The sequence below is a fragment of the Chenopodium album genome, chromosome 10 (assembly GCF_948465745.1).
Source record: "Chenopodium album chromosome 10, dcCheAlbu1.1, whole genome shotgun sequence".
Taxonomy (NCBI): Eukaryota; Viridiplantae; Streptophyta; class Magnoliopsida; order Caryophyllales; family Amaranthaceae; genus Chenopodium; species Chenopodium album.
Genome location: NC_137843.1, coordinates 17,981,114 through 17,990,015, shown reverse-complemented (window position 1 = coordinate 17,990,015; position 8,902 = coordinate 17,981,114). Strand labels below are relative to the sequence as shown.

The window sequence follows — 8,902 nt, the reverse complement described above, 5'->3', positions numbered from 1 at the left end:
AAGCCGAAGAGTTAAACAGGGAACAAATAGACCGGCCACTGCCTCGACAGGTCTCCGCATTCGGTTTTTCAAGCGAACTTGGCGTCCTGTGCTGGGTGCAATTCCAGAAGAAAATTCATTTTATGCACTACCTCATCTGTCTCTGCAGTGAATCTCGATCAAATCATACATTATACATGATTTTTCATACATACTTATGTAATGGGGCAACGGCAACTAGCTGGTTGCCCAATCCATGCTACTTATTCTTTATTTCTTCTTCCCCCTACTCTTTTCATACCTGTAGCCGTTTTTTTTTATGATATGAATTGATCATTCATATATAATGATATGAAAAGAGGCTAAGTCACTAACTCACTAAGATACATTATAAGGCAAAACGTAAACATCCATGATCAAATCCAGATCAAAGAAGAGAAAAAAAATATCTACTGTATAAAAGCTTCATGATTTATAATCAGTAATCAGTTTACAATTCTTTGTTACTTTCTCCAACTACAAGTGAATAGTCCAATATGTAAACTTTGACCATAAGAATCTTAAAGTTGTGTTAATGTGCAATTGTATTGATTGATTTAGTTTCAAAAGCAGCTAATTTTAATTATATGCAATACACAAATTTATTAATTGCGTGAAATTTGTATATTAGTACCAACTGATGTGGTTGAATAACATCACAAATTCACTATCATACGAAGTAGGAGGCAAACATCTGCATATAAGATATATGGGTAGAAATAACATTCAGATGGAATGAGGGAAAAATTAGCAATGAGATGTAGAACAGTTGAAATGGATGCTTTCTTCAGAGTTTTCTTTTACAAGTCTTCTAAAATCTGCAGGAATAACACCAACAATTTCGACTGGCTAGTTAAGCAGAGAAGATTAATATGTTATTAACATTTATTTTTTTTTTGAAACATGTTACTAACAATTTAGAATTTTAGATGTTTCTGCAACTCACAATTGCACCACATTCAGAACCAGAAACTTAACCATTTGCCATAAGCATCATATATTACATTGAATACATCTCAATTTTCTTGCAACAAGCATCACTTCTTTAAGCAACTCAGCACAAGTTTGAGTTTTTCTCAATTTTCACATTACACTGTAACTAATAATGACGACTACTTTCCTACACCACTACACGACAAACCCCGATTGTCAAAGGACTTCACGTCACCAAGATCACTAAAGCCAGAGTTAAGTTCTAGGGAGCACAAAAACCAGCAATACTATTATGCCAAAATGCCAAAAAGCTTTAGATTCTCCCTAGATGGATACAGATGTACTGATATATTATCACATTAGTTCAATAAAGCGCGAACAAAAGGAACATAAAATACATACAGTGCAATGTTTCCACATGGTCAGGGGAAGGATAAGGTTGAGTAGAAACAATCCTTGGGTGGAGAGAACAATTGCTTGAGGCTAAGTGACTCTTCAACATCTCTCATACTATGATCTTCCAATTTGAAGACACGAGGGACATAGTATCCGATTTCAGCATCATAATATCGCAGATGACTAGGTGATTGACTGATTGTGCATCACACCTTCTAAATGAACGATTGGGTCTACAGATATCAGAAATGATTTCCCTTCCTGCATTATTGTATCCATATCGAATGAAATCATTGAAAGGCACAGAGTCAATATAATATATGCAATTCCCCTCACAACCGGGGAAATCATTAACCGAGACAGAGAAACAAACATCTTTTCCTAGAACAAACTCGATCTTACCCAAAATCAAATCTTGTTTAAGAATCGTTAAAGGGTTCAAACCCTCGAACTTACCCTCGGATGTTTCGACGAGCTTGTTCATGGTGTTTTGTTTTCTGGCATTGATGGTTTCTGCAGTTTTGCATGTGATTGCAAATTTTTTGACAGGATATCATAATATTCGGGTCTAATTAGTACTTCGGTGTTATAATATCCGTTGTCTCGGATGAGCATTTGGATTATTATGTCTAATACTGTACTACGCACTAGAGGCGATGCTACACGTATATTTTTAGTTTTTGGAAAGTACAAGTACACTTTTACATTTTCATGTTTTCATGGAAAATGGTTTTTTTTCATTATTTTTCATTTTCTTTTATTTGGGCCCTGTTCTTTTGAGGTTCTGGACAGAGCAGAGCAAATTTCAGCCGAGCCGAGCAGAGCAGATTTCCTTATTATTATTATATATTATTATTATTATTATTACTACTATTATTATAACTATTATTAATATTACCGCATTATTATTATAATTATTAAATATTATTATTAAATATTAATTATTATTATAAGAATAATTAAATATTATTTTTATTAAAAATTAATAATTAGTATTATATTTAACTATTAGTTATTATCTTTAAATATTAATTTATATTATAAAAAATCAATTATTATTATTATTAACATTATTAATAATAAGTATTATTATTACTATTATTGTCATTTTTTTTTTGAGAAAATATTATTATCATTATTATTTTTACTATTATTATTATTATTATTATTATTATTATTATTAATTATTATTATTATTATTCAATTAATTATTATTTTAATTATTAAATATTTATTATTTATTATTTATCATTAAATATTAATTTTTAATAATATTATTATTATTAAATATTTATTATTATTATAATAATTCAATATTAATTATTATTATTATTAAATATTAATTATTTATTATTATTATTAAATATTAATTATTATTATAATAATTCAATATTAAGTATTATTTTTAAGCAGTGCAGAGCAGATTTCAGCAGAGCAACTCTAAAAAACAGGGCCTTGGTTTGTGAAGGGGTGACTAATAATTTTTCCCAATAGTGAAAAATTGCATCCATAATGGTGGAAAATATTTTTCAAACAAAGGAAAACTATGTTGCAAGTGTGGTTTTCCTAGAAAATATAATTTCTATGAAAACTAATTTTTTATTGAAAATGTTTTACATTAAATCAAACAGGGCCTTATACAGAGTATCCTTTTATGCTAGAAAAATTGAACTTTAATATTATATCCTCTTTTTTAATTATTCATCCAAATCCACTATTATTTTAATACTCATATTACTTTTTCTTCCGTCAAAGAAATTGTTAGTGGACTCACTCTTATTTGTAATTTCAGTGATTTATACGTCTAAAATCATACTACTCCATATTAAAGTTTGGGATCATTCTGAACCTTAAGGAACCAAGTTGAGCTCAATTAAGGTCTCATTTTGCGTGTCAAATTTTATCAAAGTCAAAAAGAAACTTAATCATTTAGCATTTAGCATTTAGCATAAGCACCATACATTCATACTATTACATAAAGATAGCCATGGACCGTGCCGGCACGTGGGCGGCACGAGCCCGGCACAATTCCGGCACGGCCACGGGCACGGCGGCCCACACAAGTGGGTGTGCCGTGAACAAAATTCTGAAAAATTGGCACGGTACAAGCACGGCAGACGGCACGGTCGTCGGCCTGTGGGTCGGCACGCCGACACGTGGCACGGCCAGGCACGTATTTATTATTATTATTATTATTATTATTATTATTATTAGCAAAGCATTATAGTTTTTTGCTACATTAATAAAATTATTTATATAAACTTAAACATAAATTATTTATATAAACTTAATTAAATTAAGGTTGTTCAAAAAAATATATATATTAACATTAACATAAACATAAATTAATAAAATTATTTATATAAATTTAAGTTGTTCAAAAAAAAAAAATCTATATCGATATTTTTTTAATATACATATATATTTAAAAAAAAATTAAAAAATAAAAAAATAATAAATCGGGTTGGCCCGTTCCCCGGTACGAGGCCCGCCAGGCACGTGAGTCATGTCGTGATGTGACAAAACTTGGCACGGCACGATGTCCATCTTTACTATTATTACATTATACTATACAATCTCTTGCAACAACCATCATTTCTCTAGGAACCCAACACTACAGGCTCTAAAGTGGTCACTAATATGCTGATTCCAGGTGCATTCAACAGCTTTAGCATAAATATATACAAGATCAAGTTTTTCTCCCTTTTATTCAATCTATACTCACTAGATTAAACTGTAAAAATACAACTAATTTCCTTACATGATTAAACCCCGATTGTTGAAGGACTTCATTTCACCAAGATCACTACGACCAGATCGAGTTACAATCTCTTCTAAAGAGGTCAAATATCCAACAGCAATACTATTATGCGAACAAGTAGCAGATTCTCCGTAGATGGATACAGAAGGACCAATATATCATATTAGTTCAACGTAACAAAAGAAAAATATAATACTCGTACATACAATGCAATGTTACCACATGGTAATATGGTATCAGCCTATCAAGGGCAGGATAGGGTTGAGCAAACACAATCCTTGGGTGGAGAGAACAATCGCTTGAGGCTAGGTGATGACACTTGAATATCTCTCATGACGCGATCATCCAATTTAAAGACACGAGGGACATAGTATCCGATTTTAGCATCATGATATCTTACAAGCCTATGTGAAAACGCAGCATCCCTCGCAGATAGACGAGTATTCGTACAGATAGTAAATTCGATACATTACCTAACCAATTGAATACAAGTATTCGTACAGATAGTAAATTCGATAATTGGGATAATTGGGCTTGCAAGTTATCCTTTTTCATCTTTTCCATTTTGAATACAAGTATTCGTACAGATAGTAAATTCGATACATTACCTAACCAATTGAATCCATAGTGATACAACATCTACAAAATCAATTGAATTTATCAAATACTTAATCAATTTTAATCAAATGAATAAGTTTAAAAAAGTGAAAAGCCAGTACATACATGAAATAATGTAACAGTAGTGTCTCAATAATTTAATGAATTAAGGTTAAAATGTTTGATAATCAATGTAAAACATGGATAGAGATATCAATTCATGTGATTCGGATCTAGTTGTGTTGGATTAGGTCAGGTCTAGTACGATTTTATTTTATGTTAAAACATTTTTTTTCATACAAGCTAAAATCTAAATCGGGTTACTTTCGAATAGGATTATTGGGTGAGTGAGTGAGGGATACCTCTAGCATAGACAAATCTACCGAAAAAATTATATATACATTATGCTATGTATCAAATAAAATAAAACTAATTGCACCAAAAATAAATAAAACTAAGGATGTGCATTATACATTTATACAGAGTACTACATATTACTCCCTTCGTTTTTGAATTTTCACCCCATTGCTAAAATAATAATCAAACTTTTAAACTTTTATGATTATAATTGTCATTGATTTATAAAAGATAATATAGTTATGTGAGATCTTATTACATTTGTCTTATTGTATATTTCAAGTTTTAATAATTTGTACCCACATGAAAATAGAGATATAATTGTTTTAAGACGCATTTTAGATACAGTAAAAAATAGAGTACTAAATTTTTTTAAAAAAAAATAAATAAATAAAATATATAATACCTCTATTTTTTATTATGTGCAACAAAACAATATTTTATATTTCATAAATATACCCTTTATTGCACATAATAAGAAACGAAGGTAGTATTACTAGTATATATATATATATATATATATATATATATATATGGAGTACATTGTACTTGATTAATTGCCAAAGAGTAAAAAACAAAATACTACTGTAGTAAAAAAAAAAATACGGAGTACTAATTCATATGGTGGTGTTATCATATAGCCGTGAATTATACACGATCGTTGACTCGCTGACTTCTCTAATCTATAATTATGCAATGTGCCATGGATAATCATTAAATGGTTAGCCATTATCCAAATTAATCTCTCTCAAAAAATAAAGCTAAACATAGAAATGAGCAACTCCTCCAACATAATCAGTAACAAATGGGAAGATCTCCCAAACGAAATCCTCGAAATCATTGCAAAACACCTTCAATCTCGCATCGACGTCTTCCGATTTCGTGCCATCACCACCTCATGGCGATCCATCGTTCCACTCTCCTACCGTAAAACTCAATCATCCCTCACTCTTCCGCCGCTGTTTACGGCCACCGTCGTCTTATCTCCCGTCACAATCTGCCGCCTCGAACACCACTCCGGCGGCACCGCCGTCTTGATGAAGGTGGTTGAATCATTATCCGGCGAATTACAACTCCTCAACCCGCTCTCGACCAAAACATTTAAGGGTAATAGTAGTGTTCGCAGGACGATTAACTTGGTGGATTTTCGGTTGATTGAGTTACATAGAGGTTTTCGTTTGATATTTGATTTAATTCCCACAAATTTTTATGTGAAGAAAGTGGTTTTGTTTTATGATTTTGGAATTTTGGCATTGTTTGATTTGGGGGGATTAAGCCTATTAAGTTTTTGGGGATTTGGGGATGAAGAATGGACGAATTTGGGTAATGAAGGGGATTGTTATGATGATGTTATGAGTTATAACAATCAATTTTATAACTCGGTGGAGCCACTTCTGTCCCTGTTCCCGTCACAATCTACCGCCTCCAACACCACACCGGTGGAGCCGCCGTCTTGGTGAAGGTGGTTGAATATATTCGTGGCACATTAAAGCTCGTCAGTCCACTCTCTGATTTCCCAAGACAATTTCAGGGTAACTACTTTTATTTATTAACTTACTGGATTTTCGGTTTATTGAAATTGATAGAGGTTATTATTTGGTAAAGTCGAAGAAAGTACTTTTGTTTTATGATCTTGGATTATTGGCATTGTTTGATTTAGGGAAATTGAGGTTTAGGGGATTTGGGGTTGAAGAATGGACTGATTTGGGTAATCAAGAAAATTACTATGATGATATTATGAGTCATAACAATCAATATGATGTGATCAATAATCTGGGAACTGTATATTGGATCGATAAATGTAGGAATCTTGTTCAATATTCACCTCCACTTTATGGAAATGGACAGTTCAAAATTTTAGTTGTCTCTGAAGGGCAGTTTCATATTGTTGATCATTACATGGAGGAGGAGGTGGCAGCAGGAGGGCAACCGGCTTTGTTTCCGGAGCCGGGAGTCAATGATCGTCGTCGTATCTTGGATATGAAGGTGTATAAGCTGGATGAAGATTGGGGTACTTGGGTTGCTGTGAAATCGTTAGATGATCGAGTCTTTGTGCTAGGAAAAGAGGTTAGTGTTAAGGATTTCCCGGGTTGTCAAGGTAATTGCATATACTTTATTGATATTTCGGATCCTAAGCCGGAATCTCACAATCTAGGAGAGGCGATCAAACGATTTGTTGGTTGTGTATTTCGGTTTGACAATGGGAGTATTCAGGTAGTTGAGTGTTTCCCTGCCTATAAGAGGTTGTTCTCCCCAGATATGAATTGGCCCTTTGCTATTTCATCTTGTCATCTTCCCCCCGTGATAATGCTATGTTCACAACAAGATACAGGCAGTTTAGCTAGTTAAAGTTACGAGTACCACTTTAGTACCACGTTATTCAAGTATGCATCATGTATTTGTGTAGGGACTTGTCTATTGTATTGTATCTTGTAATGTTGTGTAATTTAGAATGCAATTTGGTGATCAAGTTTTTAACTAGGAAAATAGGGTTGTATTCTGTTAGCTTTAGAATTTTTGGGATCACCAAGATAATTGCATATATCTTGTATTCTTGTCAATCCTAACTCGTAAGCTTTGAAGTCTAAAATGAAGTACTACGTATTTAATTTGGAGGTGTTAAATTGTAACGTTGGTTGTGTCACTTAACTATGATTTTATCATCCTTCAAAAAAGAAAAAAACACTGATTTCATCAAAAATAAAACATAAGCAATAATGATCTTTAGAACAGCCATAACACAAATGCATTCGTACAAGATACTCATCATTCAATATAAGTTCTGCATTGTATTGAAGTAAAGTAAGGGTCAAGAACTCAAGATTATAATTTGAAGAATTCTCAATGCTTTATTAGTCATTACAGTACAAGTATGTTGATTTTATCCCATTTCCAACTTAAAATATATATCACAAGTACTCTGTAGTCTATCTACTCCCGAACTTGTTTAAAGGGAGTCCTGTTATGCAAGAACAATTGCATAACGAGGGGGTAAGAGTGTAATTGCACGTAATTTAGTACTTGATTTTAAAGCAGTACCATTGAGTGATCAATAGTATCATTGGGTGATCAAATAGTACCATTTAATATTTCAGTGGTACTATGTTTGTATTCAGTGGTACTATATATGCATTCAGTAGTACTAACTATGTGCATATATAGTATCACTAAATAACTAGTGGTATTATATAACTTTCAGTGGTACAATTATAAGTGGTTTCACACATCTTTCTCTTTCTTCCTTTCTCTTTTTTCCATGTGACTTTTAATATTTTAGTTAGGGGTGAAACAACTCGGTTTAAAACCGAACCGAATAACAATATGGTTCAGTTTTTTTCGGAAGTGGTTCGGTTTCGGTTTGCAAAATGAAGAAACTGACATTATATGGTTCAGTTTTGGTTTCGGAAAATGAAAAACCGAAAAACCAAAACCGAACCGAATTTTCAGCCCAACCCCAAAAAACCCTAGCCCAACTCTACATAGTATATTACAAAAAAAAAAAAAAAAAAAAAAAAAAAAAAAACTAATCTTCTTTTAGCCTCTTTTCGCCCTTTCTCTCCCCCTTTCCCCTTCTCTTCTTTGCTCTTTCTCTCTCCTCTTCGCTCTCTTCTTCGATCTCCTCTTTATCTCTTTTCTTTGATCTCTTTTCTTTTCCTCTTTCTTGTCTTTCTCCTCGCCTTTACTCTTCTTTGTCTATCAAAATTAGCACAACGTCACAAATTTCGCTTAATTTGGCCAAAACGAAGGTTTTCCTATCAAAGCAAAGATTTTTATGGTCAAAACAAAGGTTTTCATAACAAAATTCGCGAAATTTGGCCAAAACAAAGGTTTTAATGGTCA

At 32.5% G+C, this 8,902-nt stretch overlaps 1 pseudogene; it reads left to right on the top strand.

Annotated features, from left to right (window-relative positions):
* The first annotated feature begins 5,794 nt into the window (after positions 1-5,794).
* LOC145563738 (F-box protein SKIP23-like) lies at positions 5,795-7,623 on the top strand (annotated as a pseudogene).
* Positions 7,624-8,902: the final 1,279 nt, after the last annotated feature.